The sequence below is a fragment of the Rhinoraja longicauda genome, chromosome 18, assembly GCF_053455715.1.
Source record: "Rhinoraja longicauda isolate Sanriku21f chromosome 18, sRhiLon1.1, whole genome shotgun sequence".
NCBI classification, from domain to species: Eukaryota; Metazoa; Chordata; class Chondrichthyes; order Rajiformes; family Arhynchobatidae; genus Rhinoraja; species Rhinoraja longicauda.
This window is the reverse complement of record NC_135970.1, coordinates 4,267,674-4,284,356: the sequence shown is the minus strand read 5'-3', so window position 1 is coordinate 4,284,356 and position 16,683 is coordinate 4,267,674. Positions and strand designations below refer to the sequence as shown.

Below are 16,683 nucleotides of genomic sequence, written 5' to 3'. Positions count from 1 at the left end.
GGGGGGAAGAGGGTGCTACACCAATGCAGGAGAGGGTTGGGCCCAACGGGTCCACTTGGTCTATTAGATAGATAGATTCCTGATTTGTACAGGTGTCAGGGGTTCTGGGGAGAAGGCAGAATAATGGGGTTAGGAGGGACAGATAGATCAGCCATGATTGATTGGTGGAGTAGACTTGATGGACCGAATGGCCTAATTCTGCTCCTATCACTTATGAACATGAACTCTCTTCCAAATGCAAAAACAACATTTTCCTCATGAATCGCAGCAGCCAGAGTGGTGGGGGATTAAATCTATGTCATCACAGACAATGTTTTTCTTCCTTAATCAATATGGATGCAACATAGGAAAGTGTCTTTCTGCATGCCTCATCTCTTTATGGAAAACTATTATCTCTGTTCATAGAGGGCAGCTAACTACTCATGCCTTTGCTCTGTAGAATTGTGATCTGCTCAGTGGAAGCATCCGTGTATCTAATGATTATAGCTATCTACTTATAAATAGCATTTTTCTGCTGAAAAGGGGCATGAGGCTGTTCTCTGGTGGCATATTGCTGTACCTTCAAACTGCATTTGTGTGACAAAGACTCGATGTCTAGATAGATCATGGTGAGACTTTGTAGAAGCAACAAGATTTTGCATAGCCACCATCTGTGTGTCTGCAGTATCCGTCAGCTGAACTAGGACGTGCTATGTGACAAGATTGTTGCTGATTCCCAATGAAGAACCGTGTATGTCATTCTGGGTTCCCTCCGGCACTGCAATAGAGGAGAAGATTAAGTGAGTCTCTGAGCTGCTGCTGGGTTGTAATGAACTGCTCTCGTCCTGTGCATATTGATCATCATCACTCCCCATTTCCACCTGTCCTTTCACTGTTCAAAGGTCCAAAGGTCAGTTTATTGTCACATGTACCAATTAAGTGAAACTCAAATTAACCATACAGCCACACTAAAAAAAAGCAAGAAGCCATACAACTACATAAAAGTTAACATAAACATCCACCACAGTGGATTTCCCACATTCCTCACTGTGATGGAAGGCAATAAAGTCTAATCTTCCTCTTTATTCTCCCGCGGCCGGGGCAGTTGAACCATCCATCGGGGCGATCGAAGCTCCCGCATCAGGGCGATCGGAGCCCCCGCGTCGGGACGATTGAAGCTCCCATGTCGGAGCGATCGGAGCCCCCGCATCGGGGTGATCGAAGCTCCCATGTCGGAGCGATCGGAGCCCCCGCATCGGGGTGATCGAAGCTCCCGCGACGGGGCTGTCAATGCTCCTGCAGCTTGGAGCTCCCGCAGTCGATCTCTAACCAGAGACTGCGAACTCCACGATGTTAAGTCCGCACGTTCCCGCAGTTGGGGCTCCAAAGACGATCCCCAACAGGGATGGCGAGCTCCACAATGTTAAGTCTGCAGGCTCCTGCGGTTGGAGCTCCACGAAGTCGATCGCCGACAGGTATCGCAAGCTCCTCGATGGTAAGTCCACAGGCTCCCGCAGTTGGAGCACCCAAAGTCGGTCTCCAGAAGAGGCCTCCAACTCCACGATGTTGGCTGCAGTGCGGAGGGAGATACGATACGGAAAAAAATCTCATCTCCGTCGAGGTAAGAGATTAAAAAAATGTTTTCCCCAACCCCCCCCTCCCCTCACATAAAACAAACTAAAGAACACTAAAACATACATTTAACACATACTAAAAAAACATCTCTTGTTTGCAATACCCCCCTCCCAGCGTCTATCTCATCCATCTGGATTTGTGTATTCCTTTAAGTGAATGTTGACTCTCTCTTTCCACTGTTGCTGTTTTCTCCATGCTGGGTTGGGTGTGTGACTCCTGTTTTGATGCCATGGAGGGCATATTTTTAGGAATGATATCCTTCCTTCTCTGATTACTGCAGAACACTGTGTTTCCAGCTGTGCTAAATTAGCTGAACTGCACAACATGTATTACTGCCTGATTGTTTTTCAATCACCATTGAATTGTTTCTAACAGTTTTGGCTAGTTTTGCTACTTTATATGGGAATTCTGGATTACGGAATTATAAACAATGCATGTTCAGTTTTAAATCAAAATTTTATAGTTTACTTGGTTTCTTAAAAATATCAAGGTGGTCAGTCACGATGTATTGCTTTGCATAGCTGTTTAATAATATTAGTTATATTAATTCCATGCAGGTAATGCTCGTTTTTCTTCCAATAATTAATGTTATCATTTTAAATCATATTTAAATCTCATGGATTTGCGGTTGTCTGAATTAAACTGATCTTTTTGAGCGTCAGTGCTTTTGTTCCTATCTTGTGTTGCAAAATGATTCAACAATGTGCTCAAATCCTCCTCTGTGTGTGTGTGTGTGTGTGTGTGTGTGTGTGTGTGTGTGTGTGTGTGTGTGTGTGTGTTGGTGGGGGTGGGGGGGATTGCAGTATCCTCACTAACTCTTGGAAATTCCTGCTCAAAGTGAAGAAGGGATATTTGGGATTGTTTTGAGAAACTCAAAATCATGCATTGGCTGCAGACAGAAAAATGCGTAAACAGCAGGGAGAGTCCTGCCAGGCAAAATAGAAAATACTAAATACAGTTAATATGTCAGGCATACCTATATTCTCGTCTTAATTCACCCCAGAGCCCACAAAACTGGATTAACCCTCATCTTTGATTGTGAAGAGAAGAAGAAGAGGCATATGAGAGATTGAGTGATAGTCATACAGCTCAATTAGCCCTTACCTGGCCAGCATGCCCCATCTACACTAGTCCCAGCTGCCCATGCTTGACCCATAACCCTATATACCTATCCTATTCGTCTACCTGATCAAATATCTCTTAAATGTAGTGATAGTACCTGCCTCAACTACCTCCTCATGCAGTTCATTCCATGTACCCACCATCCTTTGTGTAAAAAAAGTTACCCCTCAGGTTCCTTTCAAATCTTTCCCAGCTCACCTTAAACCTATCTCCTCTTGTTCTCCATTCCCCTACTCTGGACAAAAGACTGCATTTATCTGACCTATTCCTCTTATGATCTTATACACCTTTATAAGATCACCCCTCATAATCCTGTACTCCAAGGAATAAAGTCGTAGCCTGCTCAACCTCTCCCATAGCCCTATATCTCCTTAAGGCCCTATAGCTCAGGAGTCCTGGCAAGATCCTCATAAATCTTCTCTGCACCCTTTCCAGCTTGACAACATCTTTCCTATAACATAGTGACCAAAACTGAACACTATACTCTAAATGTGGCCTCACCAATGCCTTATACAACAGTAACATGACCCCCCAATTTCTATACTCAGTACTCGGACTGATAGGGCTGGGTTGTAAACTAGGTGGTAAGGTTGTATTTCGCTTGGGCAGCTTACAACCTAACGATCTGAACATTGATTTCTCTAATTTCAAGGAACCCTTGTATTCCTTCCCTCCCCCCTCCCCCACCCAAACATCCTACTAGTTCCACTGTTTGCATCCTTCCGTTATCACCTCTACACCGGCCAACAATGGGCCACTCTGGGCTCCACCCTTGCTTGGTCATCTATTGCCGGTGCGGCTTTGTTCTCACCATTTCCTACCTCCAGTTCCCTCCCCTCTACTTTCAATCTGAAGAAGGGACCCGACCTGAAACATCACCCATCATTTTTCCTCCAGAGATACTGACTGACCTGCTGAGTTACTCCAGCATTTTGTGTCCATCTCAGATAGTTATCTGTTTGTTTTGAGACCTATATGCTAGTCTTGATCCTCCATCTTGTTTAGGTAGACACAAAATACTGGAGTAACTCAGCGGGTCAGGCAGCATCTCAGGAGAGAAGGAATGGGTGACGTTTTGGGTCGAGACCCTTCTTCAGACTGATCTTATTTATGTTCAAATCAATAAATTTCATGGATTGCTCCATTTATGCAAAGTATAATAATGCAGTGTACCAATTTTTGGTACATGTACCCTATCTGGATCACATTATGTACAGAGTCGAGTTGAAGATAGTCATTACGGTTTTTCAGTTAGAGTAAATTACCAGTTATTGATTGCATTGTAAGTTTACATTTATCTGAAAGTTCACCGCTAATAAACCTTTTTTCTGAGCTAATGAGTAATGCTTAATGTTACATTAACTTTTCAGCATACCAGTGATCTTCAACTATATTAATTGTTTGAATAGCTTTTCATTTTCACAATATCTTTTACTGCTGTAAAATGAAAAAAAATATTCTGCTTCTATCCAAGGCAATAACATGCCTTTTGAATAAGTAATTTTCACAATAACACCTTTGAATAAGTAATCTTCTCCCTGTTGACTAGGTCCTCACCTAATACAATAGCATCGGTTTAAAACCCCCATCTCCGTGTTATTTATTAATAGTTTAAAGACCAGCGAAATTGGAAGTGGAGTCTACTATTTATTATTTTCTTGAGTAAATCTGGTAAATTTAATGTCCTTGTTTACTGTTGTTTCTCTTTACCTGCAAATCAGTTTTGAATCGGCAAACTAATTTATGGTCATTTGCATGCACCATTCTCAGTGTCACATGAAAACCTTGGATGCAGAACCTCATCAGGTGCTTGCAAGATGCAAGTAATTTAGATCCCCTGGATAGCTCTTGACCACCAATTTGATTGCCTCCTCAAAGAATGGCAGTAGATTTGTGAGGCATGACCTATTATTTCTGAAACTAAGCTGGCTGCGTCTTTTGTGGTTGGATGAGTGCTAATTGAATTCTGTAAAATGCCACGTAGTGGTTACTGCACTGTAAAGTTAGTCTTGCTTTCCTTAGTTGACTGATTCATGTCCACATCAAACATGCAGGGAGCAGTCTATTTGCCCAAGGCTGAAATGACTGTCAAGGGAAACAGCCTTTTCCAATGATTAAAAAAGAATCCCCGAGTCCCATCCAGACATCGTAAAAACGGTACCTGTATTAAAAACTAGATTTACTCTACACTGCACTACAGTGTCTTGTCAGTGGCATTTTAACAGTAGGGAAAATAATCCAAAGATACTAAGGGGTGGATGTTGAAACTGCCATCTACACTTGTATTTGTCTCTAGTTGCTCTTTGGCTATTTGATATAGATTTGAAGTTTTCTATAATCTTCATCTTCAAGGGCCTTAAATTCTTCTTGGTACTTATTTATATTTATTCCGTTTACATCTATGTTTCAAGAGCCTAGACAGACCTTGTTAATCTAAGGTCTGAGTTTGTTCTGAACGTTCTTAATTTTCTTTTATTTGAAATATTCAATTTAGTGTTGTTGAAAGCATTAAATAAGTGCAATAATTCCACAATAGTAAAGCAATAGATTAAGAATATGCAAATCCTTAATGTCTGCTTTTAAAAGGATATATTGTTAATTGGCATTGATATTTAGCATCTTCTAGATATCCACCATGCCAAAAGGATTTGTTTTCAAAGGTGAGATTGGACTCGCTCCACATTCTAAGTGCGACTGGGTTTTGTTCCATCTCTTCATTGAGGGTTCCTAACTCCAAAGAAATTTGAGCTAGCAATGAATGAAGAAGAGAGGCCACTAGAGTGGAAAGATATTTGAGTGTGAATAGTATTGGAAGCAAATGAACTGGGTAAACAAACAAAAAGATTGGCAACATAGGAAGCACTAAAAACAAAACATGCAACAGAGAACATAGAACCGTAAGAACATAGAACCATAGAACCCTTTGGCCCACAATGTCTGTGATGGATATGACGCCATAATAAACTAATCTCATCCTCTTGCTTGTTATCCATAAGCCTCCATTCCCCACATATCCATGTGCCTATTTAGAATCCTCTGTCAACACCACCATTGTTGCTAGCTCCACCATTACACCTGGCTGCACATTGCAGTCATTCACAGCCCTCTGTGTGGGGGAAAAAACTTGCCTCTCTCATCGTAAAGCAATGACCTCTAGTCTTTGACATTTCATCTCTGGGTAAAAGGTTCGGACTGTCTACACTATCTATGCCTCTGATAATTTTATGTACTTCTACCTCAATCGTTGATGTTCCAGAGAAAACAATCCAGGTTTCTCTGAGTTTCTCACTAAAATCCATTTTCATTTGAGTGGATAAACATGGAATTAATTTTAGTACATATTTTACTTTAAATTAACAATGATTTATGGGAAAACGATACAGCGAAAGTTTAATTGCTTTGTAAATTGCCTCATGTCCATATTTTTCTTTATCCAGTTTCTACTCTACGATGATTGTTTTGCAACAATCGTTTTAAACAGTTCTGCAAATCCAGCACTTTTATGCCTCTTCCCATTTATCTATCTTGATCTCGTAGTATCTTTTTCAATATTTAGTATCTGCAGTGGATAATTTCCAATACAATTATCTTTTCAGGGTTGATTTGGCCATTTGCTTTAATTACTTATTTGGCATAACTGTAATAATGTCTCGATTTTCTTTTTGTCTGAGTATTATCCATAAAAATTTAGAGAATTTTCTAATATCAAGAAAAAATGTATTTCTTGCAAAGGTAGACACAAAATGCTGGAGTAACTCAGCGGGTCTCGATCACATCAGTCTGAAGAAAGGTCTCGACCCGAAACATCACCCATTCCTTCTCTCCAGAGACGTTGCCTGTCCCGCTGAGTTACTCCAGCATTTTGTGTCTACCTCCAATTTAAATCAGCTTCTGTAGTTCTTTCCTACATGTATTTTTTTCAGCTCATTTACGTCAACGGGCAAGATACTCCAGCTTCGGAAGCTATAGAAAAATAGAAAAACTATAGAAAAATTCAGTCAATATTTGTCCCAGTTGATGTGTTCTCCTCAATTTTCTCTCACTGTGATCTAGGTGTGTTGTTTTTATCTTGTTATAGAGGTGATTGTGATTATGTTACTTGATCAATAATCCAGAGGTCTAGATGTAGAGGAATGAATTCAAATCCCACCATGGCTGCTAAGGAGCTTGATTTTATAGTAGTAACTATGAAATTATGATATTGTTGTAAAGCCTATCTAATTCATTAATATGTCTTTAGGGGAGGAAATATCCCAGCCTTATCCAATTTGTTCTAAGTGTGACCCACAGCTGAGACTTAAATATCTTCTGACCATAAGACAAAAAGTAGAATTAGGCCATTCAGCCCATTTGATCATGGCTGATCTATATTTCCGTCTCAACCCCATTCTCCTGCCTTCTCCCCATAACCTTTGATGTCCTTACTAATCAAGAACCTATCAATCTGTGCGTTAAAAATACCTATTGACTGCCTCCACTGCTGTCTGTGGAAATGAACTCCACAGATTCACCACCCTTTGGCATTATGAGGCAGCCGCTCTACTGCTGAGCACTGTGCACTCTGGTCTTGGACTCTCCCACTTCCCTCTCCACGATCACTCTATCTAGGCCACTATCTAACCAGGTAAACTTTTTTATTTTCAGAAATAAACTTGATGCACAATTAAAAAAAATATACAAAGCAAAAATTGTGCAAAGACTCTTCAGACATTCTCAGGTGTCACATTCAGTAGTGTTCACACTGATCTTTAAACAAAACACACTTGCCACCCATGTGTAGGAAGGAACTGCAGATGCTGCTTTACACTGAAGATAGACACAAAATGTTGGAGTAACTCAGTGGGATAGGCAGCATCTCTGGAGAGAAGAAATGGGTGACGTTTCGGGTTGCAGACCACATGTGCCACCCATGTGGTCCCCAGGGGTGATATCCCTTCCCTTGTTTGAATGGTGTTCCCACCAGAATCTCCCCCTTAATGTCCATCAGTTGAAGGACCCCAGACTGTGGTCTTCCCTTACAGAACCTTGGCGTTGGCTGCACTGAGCATTGGCATGTCCCTCAGCACATACTCCTGCAGTCTGGAAAGGGCCAGTCGACAACGTTTCCTGATGGACATCCTGTTGTGCTGGGAGGTCAATAAGTTTCAGGCAGAGCAAAGAGCGTCTTTCACGAGTTGATCATCATCCAGCAATACTTGATGTCGTTTTTGAATGTGTCCTTGGGAATTGCCCGTATATCAGAGAGTGCTCTAATGTCGAGTTCAACTTCGCGTTCGCGGTCAGTTGGATGACAATAATCAGAGACGGCACAGACTTTACCTGTTAGTTTATTAGAGATCTCGTGGACAGGTTTCTAAAAGCACACAGAGTTGTGGACTCCAGGGCCAGTGGAAACGTGTCACACCAGCCCCTAGAATGAAGCCCCTTTTATCCCCCAAACCGCAGAATTCACAGTTATTTACAATTAGCACAACCAATCAATATTGGAATTAAGTCAGTTTTCCCTTATACGGCCGAGAGTTGGAACAAGGTCAGTTTTCCCATATAAGGTCCTAACATGCTATTGTTCAAGGTTTAGTCGGCGTCTGTTTATTGTTTATGTTCTTTATACATTGTGTTTTTCTCCTCTGAAGACGAGCTGGAACATTCTGCAGTTTGGGCTACTGATTACTACTAGCTTTAGCAAGCTCAGCATTTTTGTGATTACGTAGCCTCAAGCAGGTGTGAGGGAAAGAGAGAGAGAGAGCCTCAAGCATGTGATTCAACCTAGCACACAATGCTGCAAAGCCCATGCGGAGTCTAGTGGCTGAAGCAAAGAAAAAGGACAGATCTCCACATTATCAGGGAACCACTCTCATAAGGGGGATACGGACACGGACTCGTCTGGGTCTGGTGATGAGGAAAATACTAATCGGCAGTCCCTTAGCAGCTAATAAGGTGTACCGTGTCTCACTAGGGGACATAGAACAAAAGGTATAATAAGACTCAACCAATAATGATCCTCGGGTAAATTATAGAGCATAAGTGTGTTGTATGTGTTGTATGTAAAGAGTTAAAATTAAAGAGTTGTATATCGGACAAGGGAGTACTTCTCTGCCTAACACCCAACCTTAGACCGGTTGTTAAGAGGGGAAATCCCCCACGTGAAGGTCAGGACCCTGAAGTGGGCTGCCAAGGCACGAGAGGAAACTCAGGGAATATACAACTCCTTTTGTTTCTGGGTCTGGTGATGAGGAAAATACGAATCGGCAACTCCCTGTACGTCATGTGCCCAATCCAAGAGCCGGGGTAGTTCCGCCCGGTGGAGGTGCAGCAGCATCCAATACCATAGAAGTGTACATTCCTTGGAAACCGCATGAAATTGTTTCCCTCCTTAATGGTGCTCCGGACAGAAAAAAATCCCCCCAGGCATTCTGCGACTGGCTACGTACTACAATATCAGTGTATCAGGCTGATAACAGAGATTTATGGTCCCTGGTCAGACAGGTCCTGAATCGAAAGGAATGGCTGAAGTTTGTCGAGATAATAGGGGGGCATCAGGATCATGCAGCTATGGCAAATGATGTCGGTAATGCCCCAAACATAAGAGAAGATGCCATCATTAACGCCTGTCATGGGGTCCTCAGAAAACCCATTGATATTCCTCCAAACTGGACCCTGTCGCTTTGGGCTACCCGCGATGTACTCAGATCCTTACCGCCATCTACAATAGCCTCCAGTCTGCAGCCAACATCACACTTCAGCAAGACATTACCGTTTATAGTTGCCATTCGGTTACCACCTTACTCGGTCAACTGCAGACCCAACATCTGACTTCGGCACGACAAAACCGTTATGAGATCTTTCTGTTGAATAACCCCCAGCTGACTTTTAAATATTGCTCTAACATCAATCCTGCTACATTTCTTGATCACCCACCTCTCGAACAAGTAACCTCTGGGCATGATTGTCTCCAGTTGATCCAAGAAGACACTAGCCCGCGGGCTGATCTCTCCGACGCACCGCTCCTCAATCCTGACCTGGTCATGTACACTGATGGCAGTTCCTCCCTGGATGAGCGCGGTCAGCATCTCTCTGGCTATGCAGTAGTTACTGACAATAATCGCCTTTTAGAATCTGGGGCTTTTGATCTACCTGTGTACATACAACACATACAACACACTTATGCTCTATAATTTACCCGAGGATCATTATTGGTTGAGTCTTATTATACCTTTTGTTCTATGTCCCCTATTGAGACACGGTACACCTTATCAGCTGCTAACGCGCTAGACCTTTTTAATCTTTAGAGGATTGAAACCTCAGGGCCTTTAACCCTCGTTTACCGTTTAGACTCAACGATCCTTCCTAAAAACCCTTACCCACCTGTCCGTCCAACTGACCCCCGAGATTCCGTCACGCAGATTAACACATCAGCGGTGATCGGCGGGTCATTGAGGAGTCACAAAGACGGGGAAAATAGAGTGGCCAAATAAAATACTCACTCTACTGGCCAATTCCACCGTTCTTCGATCCTCGTGCCCTCGAGTCTCAGCCACTATGTATCGATCTTTGTTGTGGAATCCCACCGCTGCCACCAAATGTCGAGTTCGACTTCGCGTTCGCGGTCAGTTGGATGACAATAATCAGAGACGGCACAGACTTTACCTGTTAGTTTATTAAACAACCGGTCTAAGGCTGGGTGTTAGGCAGAGAAGTACTCCCTTGTCCAATATACAACTCTTTAATTTTAACTCTTTACATACAACACATACAACACACTTACTCGAGTCTCAGCCACTATGTATCGATCTTTGTTGTGGAATCCCACCGCTGCCACCAAATGTCGAGTTCGACTTCGCGTTCGCGGTCAGTTGGATGACAATAATCAGAGACGGCACAGACTTTACCTGTTAGTTTATTAGAGATCTCGTGGACAGGTTTCTAAAAGCACACACAGAGTTGCGAACTCCGGGGCCAGTGGAAACGTGTCACACCAGTCCCTAGAATGAAGCCCCTTTTATCCCCCAAACCGCAGAATTCACAGTTATTTACAATTAGCACAACCAATCAATATTGGAATTAAGTCAGTTTTCCCTTATACGGCCGAGAGTTGGAACAATGTCAGTTTTCCCATATAAGGTCCTAACATGCTATTGTTCAAGGTTTAGTCGGCGTCTGTTTATTGTTTATGTTCTTTATACATTGTGTTTTTCTCCTCTGAAGACGAGCTGGAACATTCTGCGGTTTGGGACCTAGCACACAATGCTGCAAAGCCCATGCGGAGTCTAGTGGCTGAAGCAAAGAAAAAGGACAGATCTCCACATTCCCCCCTTTTATCATTCTATGATAACTATAAAGGTATAAATCAAACGGAAGGCTCATTAGAGGCGAGCTTATAGAGTCATCAGAGTTTATTCCTAACCTCATGATGCTTTATTAGCCGGATAGGCTGTCTAATCTCGCCTCTAGTCCCTACTCCTTCCGTCGGATTCTTATACCCTAACCCCTCATGGAGACTAGTGGTAAACATCCCCATAGCTCTGGTTTCTCCCCAGAACAATTAATCGGATGTAATCCTTTTCCACTAACTCTCCTGCCACCTGCTCATTCAGCTGATCATTCGTGAGTCCTCCCATTGAACTTTCGTCCTCCTTCAGCATGGGACATGTTTCCCCTGTCTCCTCCATTCTTAACATCTGCATTTTGTGGGTATTCCCAATCCCCTCCATCGTTTGCATGAGCCTCGCAATTATACATTTAATTACTGCAATGCCTACAAACACACATATTAAGATAATGCCGAGATATATAGCAATATTAATGAACCAGTTGTACCATGTGCCCAAACCCCAATCTCCCCAATCCACTCCTTCGGTTATCCCATTCAGGAAAGTTCGAATGTCATCCTTGGATAAAATAACTGGGATTCGAGACTGGGGTGGGAGTTAAGAGGCCCACCACTGAAGTGGAGGGGTAACAGACAACAGATTCGGGAGAGTACATCAAATCATGAGCCCTTATGAATAAGTTCTGAGCATCGTCCATCTCGCTTTTTCATCGTGCCCCCGGGCGGGGTGTCAAGAGGGAGTCTTGGTGAGAGGCCTCATGAGAGCATGATCCAGTCTTTTTGTCGTCGTCACGTGGACAAATGAAGTCGAAGCGACACTCCTGGAACAAACAGGGCAAATCCCACCTGTTGCGGTATCTCAGGAGTACTCTCCGGGTATCTTGGTGTAGGACTCCGTTACAGTCATTATACTTGGTGACATTCCAAGATCCCGTAGCCTCTGGTGTATCGTCATCACACATCATCACATCATTTCTACAAAGGTGGAAAACTCGGTTGCTACGTCCGGGATCACATCGCTAGAGTATCCCGGCCATACTCGTAATCTGGGCGAACCCCAAGAGGCCACATAAGACTTTGTGTCCCATAATTGTATATGATAATCTGGATTGGTCTGAAAGACAAAAGACTCACAAAAAGATTTAAAAAACACAAAAACTTAACTCAAAAACAAAAACTTACAAAACAGGAGATAATTTGACTTAAACATTCCCATCCTTCCCAACAGACTCCTCCTCCTTCTCCTTTTGATTGGCCTGACCAATCAATTTGCAGTGACGTAGATACACCCAGGCCGATCGTCCTTCAACCTTGACAGCCGTGGGGGTCGTAAGAAGAACTTGGAAGGGTCCTTCCCACCGTGGGTCAAGGGACTTCTTAGTATTCGGCAACTCCCTGTACTTCATGTGCCCAATCCAAGAGTCGGGGTAGTTCCGCCCGGTGGAGGTGCAGCAGCACCCAATACCATAGAAGTGTACATTCCTTGGAAACCGCATGAAATTGTTTCCCTCCTTAATGGTGCTCCGGACAGAAAAAAATCCCCCCAGGCATTCTGCGACTGGCTACGTACTGAGCTGTTTGGGATGAATCGTTACAGGGAGCGTTGCAAATTCACACAATGCGAAGAGTGAACAACTGACTCCTTTCCATAACAGCCGTCCCAAGATTCTGACGGTGCAGGAAGGATCTAACTGGGAGGGCCCATCTCACCGCAAGCCAAGTGAGGGCTTGTTGCTTGTTGGTGAGTTCTGGCAATGAGACTTCACCAGACAACCTGGGTAGTCTGCTCTGGGAACCACACCACCGGATCCATCGAGTCATTGTCCTACAGTGCCTGCAGGACATTCTGTGCTGACCACTGCCCGGTGGATTTGTGGTAAACGGTGTTGGTCCGGAAGAACTTTTCCACAAAGACAGCTGGTGTGTCAATGTCCAACTGACTGGCACATTGCATGGCAGAGTGCCAGCCTCATTCCTCACAACTCATAGACAAAACCTCAGTTGGGAATGACACTTGGTGCCCACGTGCTTTGACTCTCAACAGCCTGACGCATTCGCACATGAATGATGAGGGGATTGTGAGCCGTTGTCTGCGGACTTGTGCATCGCGACCTGTTAGACCCTCTCTATCTATGACCCCCAGATGAACTGGAAGACTGCTCGGGTGATCACCAAGGCAGAGAAGCAGAGGCTGAGCCACACCTGTGCCAAGTACAGCAGCCCCCGCCCCGAGAGCACATCACAGCTGATGACCAAATTTGTTCTGGTTATTCAGAGGGAACACTACTTCGACACACCCAATTTTGTTTGTGACCTTGGCTAAGCACTGCAGCCAATTCTTGTTGTTCGCCTCGACCCCTGACATCTCTACGGAGTCGGACCTAATGGGCCAGTTGCAGAAGAGCATGACTATGCTATTTCTGAGGTTGACTCTGGTTCCCGATGCCAACTCAAACTGGTTGCAAAAGCTGATCAATCTGTGGACTGACCATGGAACCGAGCAAAAGATCACACCATTGTCCATGTACAGGGAACTTTTGATCTGAGTACCCCCACTGCCTGGCAATGACACTCCTCGTGCTCCTGTCCCTCCTGATAGATTAGGCGAAGGGTTCTATACAGTACACAAACAAGACAAAGGAGAGTGGGCAAGTCTGCCTGACTCTAGACCAGATGGGAAAGTTACCCGTTTAACACCCATTGATTTGGACTGCACAGCATATATCAGTGTAGAGTAGTTGGATCCAATGTGTAAGAAGGAACTGCAGATGCTGGTTTAAACCGAACATAGATCCAAAAAGCTGGAGTAACTCAGCGGGACAGGCAGCATCTCTGGAGAGAAGGAATGGTTCCTGATTTCCTCCCCAAAGCCAATTTTGGAGAACATGCCCATCATGTAAGTGCGCAATATCCTGTCAACAGCATTTTCCTGGTCCAAGCTGAACAGCCAGTTGCGCACCTTTTAGTTTTAGAAATGGAGACAGGCCCTTCGGCCCACAGAGTCTGTGCCGACCAACGATCACCTTTACGTTAGTTCTATTCTACACACCAGGGATAATTTACAGAAGCCAATTAGCCTACAAACCTGTGCATCTTTGGAATGTGGGAGGAAACCAAAGCATCCAGAGGAAACCCACATGGTTACAGGGAGAAAGTGCAAACTCCATACAGACAACACCCCATGTCGGGATTGAACCCGGGTCTCTGGCGCTGTAAGGCCACCAGCAGAATCAAGGACGAATATCACCCTGGACTCTCCCTCTTCTTCCCTCTCTGTGACACCAGCAATGTGCCTAAAATTCAAGAGAGTCAGGTGGGGGAGGTTAGTGGAGTGGCTATTACTAAGGAGAAGGTGCTTGGGAAGCTGAAAGGGCTGAAGATGGATAAGTCACCTGGACCAGATGGACTGCACCCAAGGGTTCTGAAAGAGGTGGCTTTAGAGATTGTGGAGACATCGATGGTGATATTACAAGAATCACTATAGACAGGAGTGGTTCCAGATGATTGGAAAATTGTCAATATTATCCTGCTGCACAAGAAGGGAGCAAAGCAGAATGGTGGGAGCTATAGGCCGGTAGTCTGACTTTGGTGGTTGGTAAAATTTTAGATTTTAGAGATAAAGGATGAGGTTATGGAGTACTTCGAAGTTCATAATAAAATAGGCCGAAGTCAGCATGGCTTTGTGAAGGGGAGGTCTTGCCTGACAAATTTGCTGGAATTCTTTGAAGAAGTAAATAGCAGGACAGACAGTAGATGTTGTTTACCTAGATTTTCAGAAAGCCTTTGAAAGATGCCACACGAGAGGCTGCTAAGGAAGATGAGAGCCCAGGCTATCAAAGGGCAGATACTAGCATGGATATCAGGTTTGCTGGATGGCAGAAGGCAGAGTGGCAATAAAGGAGGCTTTTTCAGGTTGGCTGCCAGTGACTAGCGGAGTTCCGCAGGGCTCCTTGTTGGGGCCCCTGCTCTTCACATTGTATATTAATGATTTGGATAAGGAGATTGTAGGCTTTGTGGCCAAGTTTGCAGATGATACAAAAATAGGTAGAGGGCAGGTAGTGTCGAGAAAGTGGGGACTCAGCAGAAGGACTTGGATAGGTTGGGAGAGTGGGCAGAGAAGTGGCAGATGTAGCAAAGTGTGGAGTCATGCATTTCGATAGTAGGAATAAAGGCGTAGATTATTTTCTGAATGGGGAGAGAATCCAGAAATCGGAGGTGCAAAGAGACTTGGGAGTGCTGGTGCAGGATTTCCAAAAAAGTTAACCTGCAAGTCGAATCGGTAGTAAAGAAAGCAAACACAATGCTAGCATTTCTTTCAAGAGGGCTTGTACACAAAAACAGGGATATAATACTAAGGCACTGATCAGGCCGCATTTGGAATATTGTGAGCAATTCTGGGCACCATATCTGAGGAAGGATGTGCTGGCACTGGGCCTGTATTCGCTGGAGTTTAGAAACAATGAGAGGCGACCTCATTGAAACGTACAGAAAAGTGATGGGCTTGGATAAAGTGGATGTGGAGAGGATGTTACCACTTGCTCTATCTGTTGTAATTAAGTTTAACTTGAATATTTATGTGTAGTATATTTGACCTGTTTGGATAGCATGTGACACAAAGCTTTTCACTATACTTCAGTAGACATGACAATAATAAACCTTAGCCTTAAACCTTAACCTAAAGTCAGCAACTGTACCGCTGAGCCACTATGCTGTCTGTGTTCAGATTTTTGTTTTTCTATCCTCTGTCCTGCACGTAGGCGATGGTATCCCTAAGCAGCGCTGGGCTGTCCTGAGATTTTCCTGCCGGGTTCAGCACAGGTTTGGTCTGGGTGGATCATCTGTCCCAGTGCAGACTTGACTCAGTTGGCAATGCCCTGGGACAGGATCTTATAGTCCATACTTAGCAGTGAGACTAACACGGATCTCTGATTTCTGATGATGTCCGTCTCCCCCTTATGCTTGTAGATAAGGGAGATGGTGCCCTTCCTCATGGGCATCACACCCACCCCCCCCCCCTCGACTTTCTCACAAGCAAAGTATTGTACACTTCTCCCCAGTCCCAGAGCTGTGTACAACTCAGATGTAAGCCTTCGTTTTCAGAACTTATATTTGAGTCAAAGGAATGATGGAGCTAGCCAGCTCCTGCAGGGTCAGTGGTTGATCCAGACTCTCTTGCTTACTGTCTTCCAAAACCTCTGTGATAGAGGAAAGAAAGTTCTGGGAGATTGTCTGTAACCTTTCTGTCATACAGACTGGCATGGAAGGATTTGCAGATCCTAAATACGTCCGTCTGTGAGGATGTTATCGAGCCGTCCTTTTCCTTAACGCCGTGGATCTTAAGTGATACCACTGTGTTGGGTAGTTTTGTGCTACACCTGAATCTGACTTTCATGTGGGGCCCAGTTGCCCTTGTAATTATGACTCCGACAGGAACAGACGCCAAGAATGGCACATAGAGGGGTGGTGAATTTCTCAAACAAATCGGTTTATTCAAGGCCTTAACAGTACGCACTGAGAAAAACTCTGAGAGAACCCCAAGTGTTTTAAAGATTCACAGCACCCACTGCATTTTTGTGTTCTCATCACGCAAAGGTCACATTGGATTTTACATTTTTTAA

At 44.0% G+C, this 16,683-nt stretch overlaps 1 protein-coding gene across 14 annotated transcripts in view; it reads left to right on the top strand.

Moving 5' to 3' along the window:
- Positions 1–16,683, top strand: part of stk33 (serine/threonine kinase 33) — a 106,253-nt gene that overhangs the window by 34,718 nt on the left and 54,852 nt on the right. The window contains exon 1 of one of the 14 annotated variants that reach the window (XM_078414730.1): positions 6,670–6,789. The exons of the other annotated variants lie outside the window; for them this stretch is intronic. The gene's annotated coding sequence lies outside the window, so the exon portion shown is untranslated. Of the gene's footprint in view, positions 1–6,669; positions 6,790–16,683 lie in introns of those variants that run through there. 14 annotated transcript variants of the gene reach the window in all.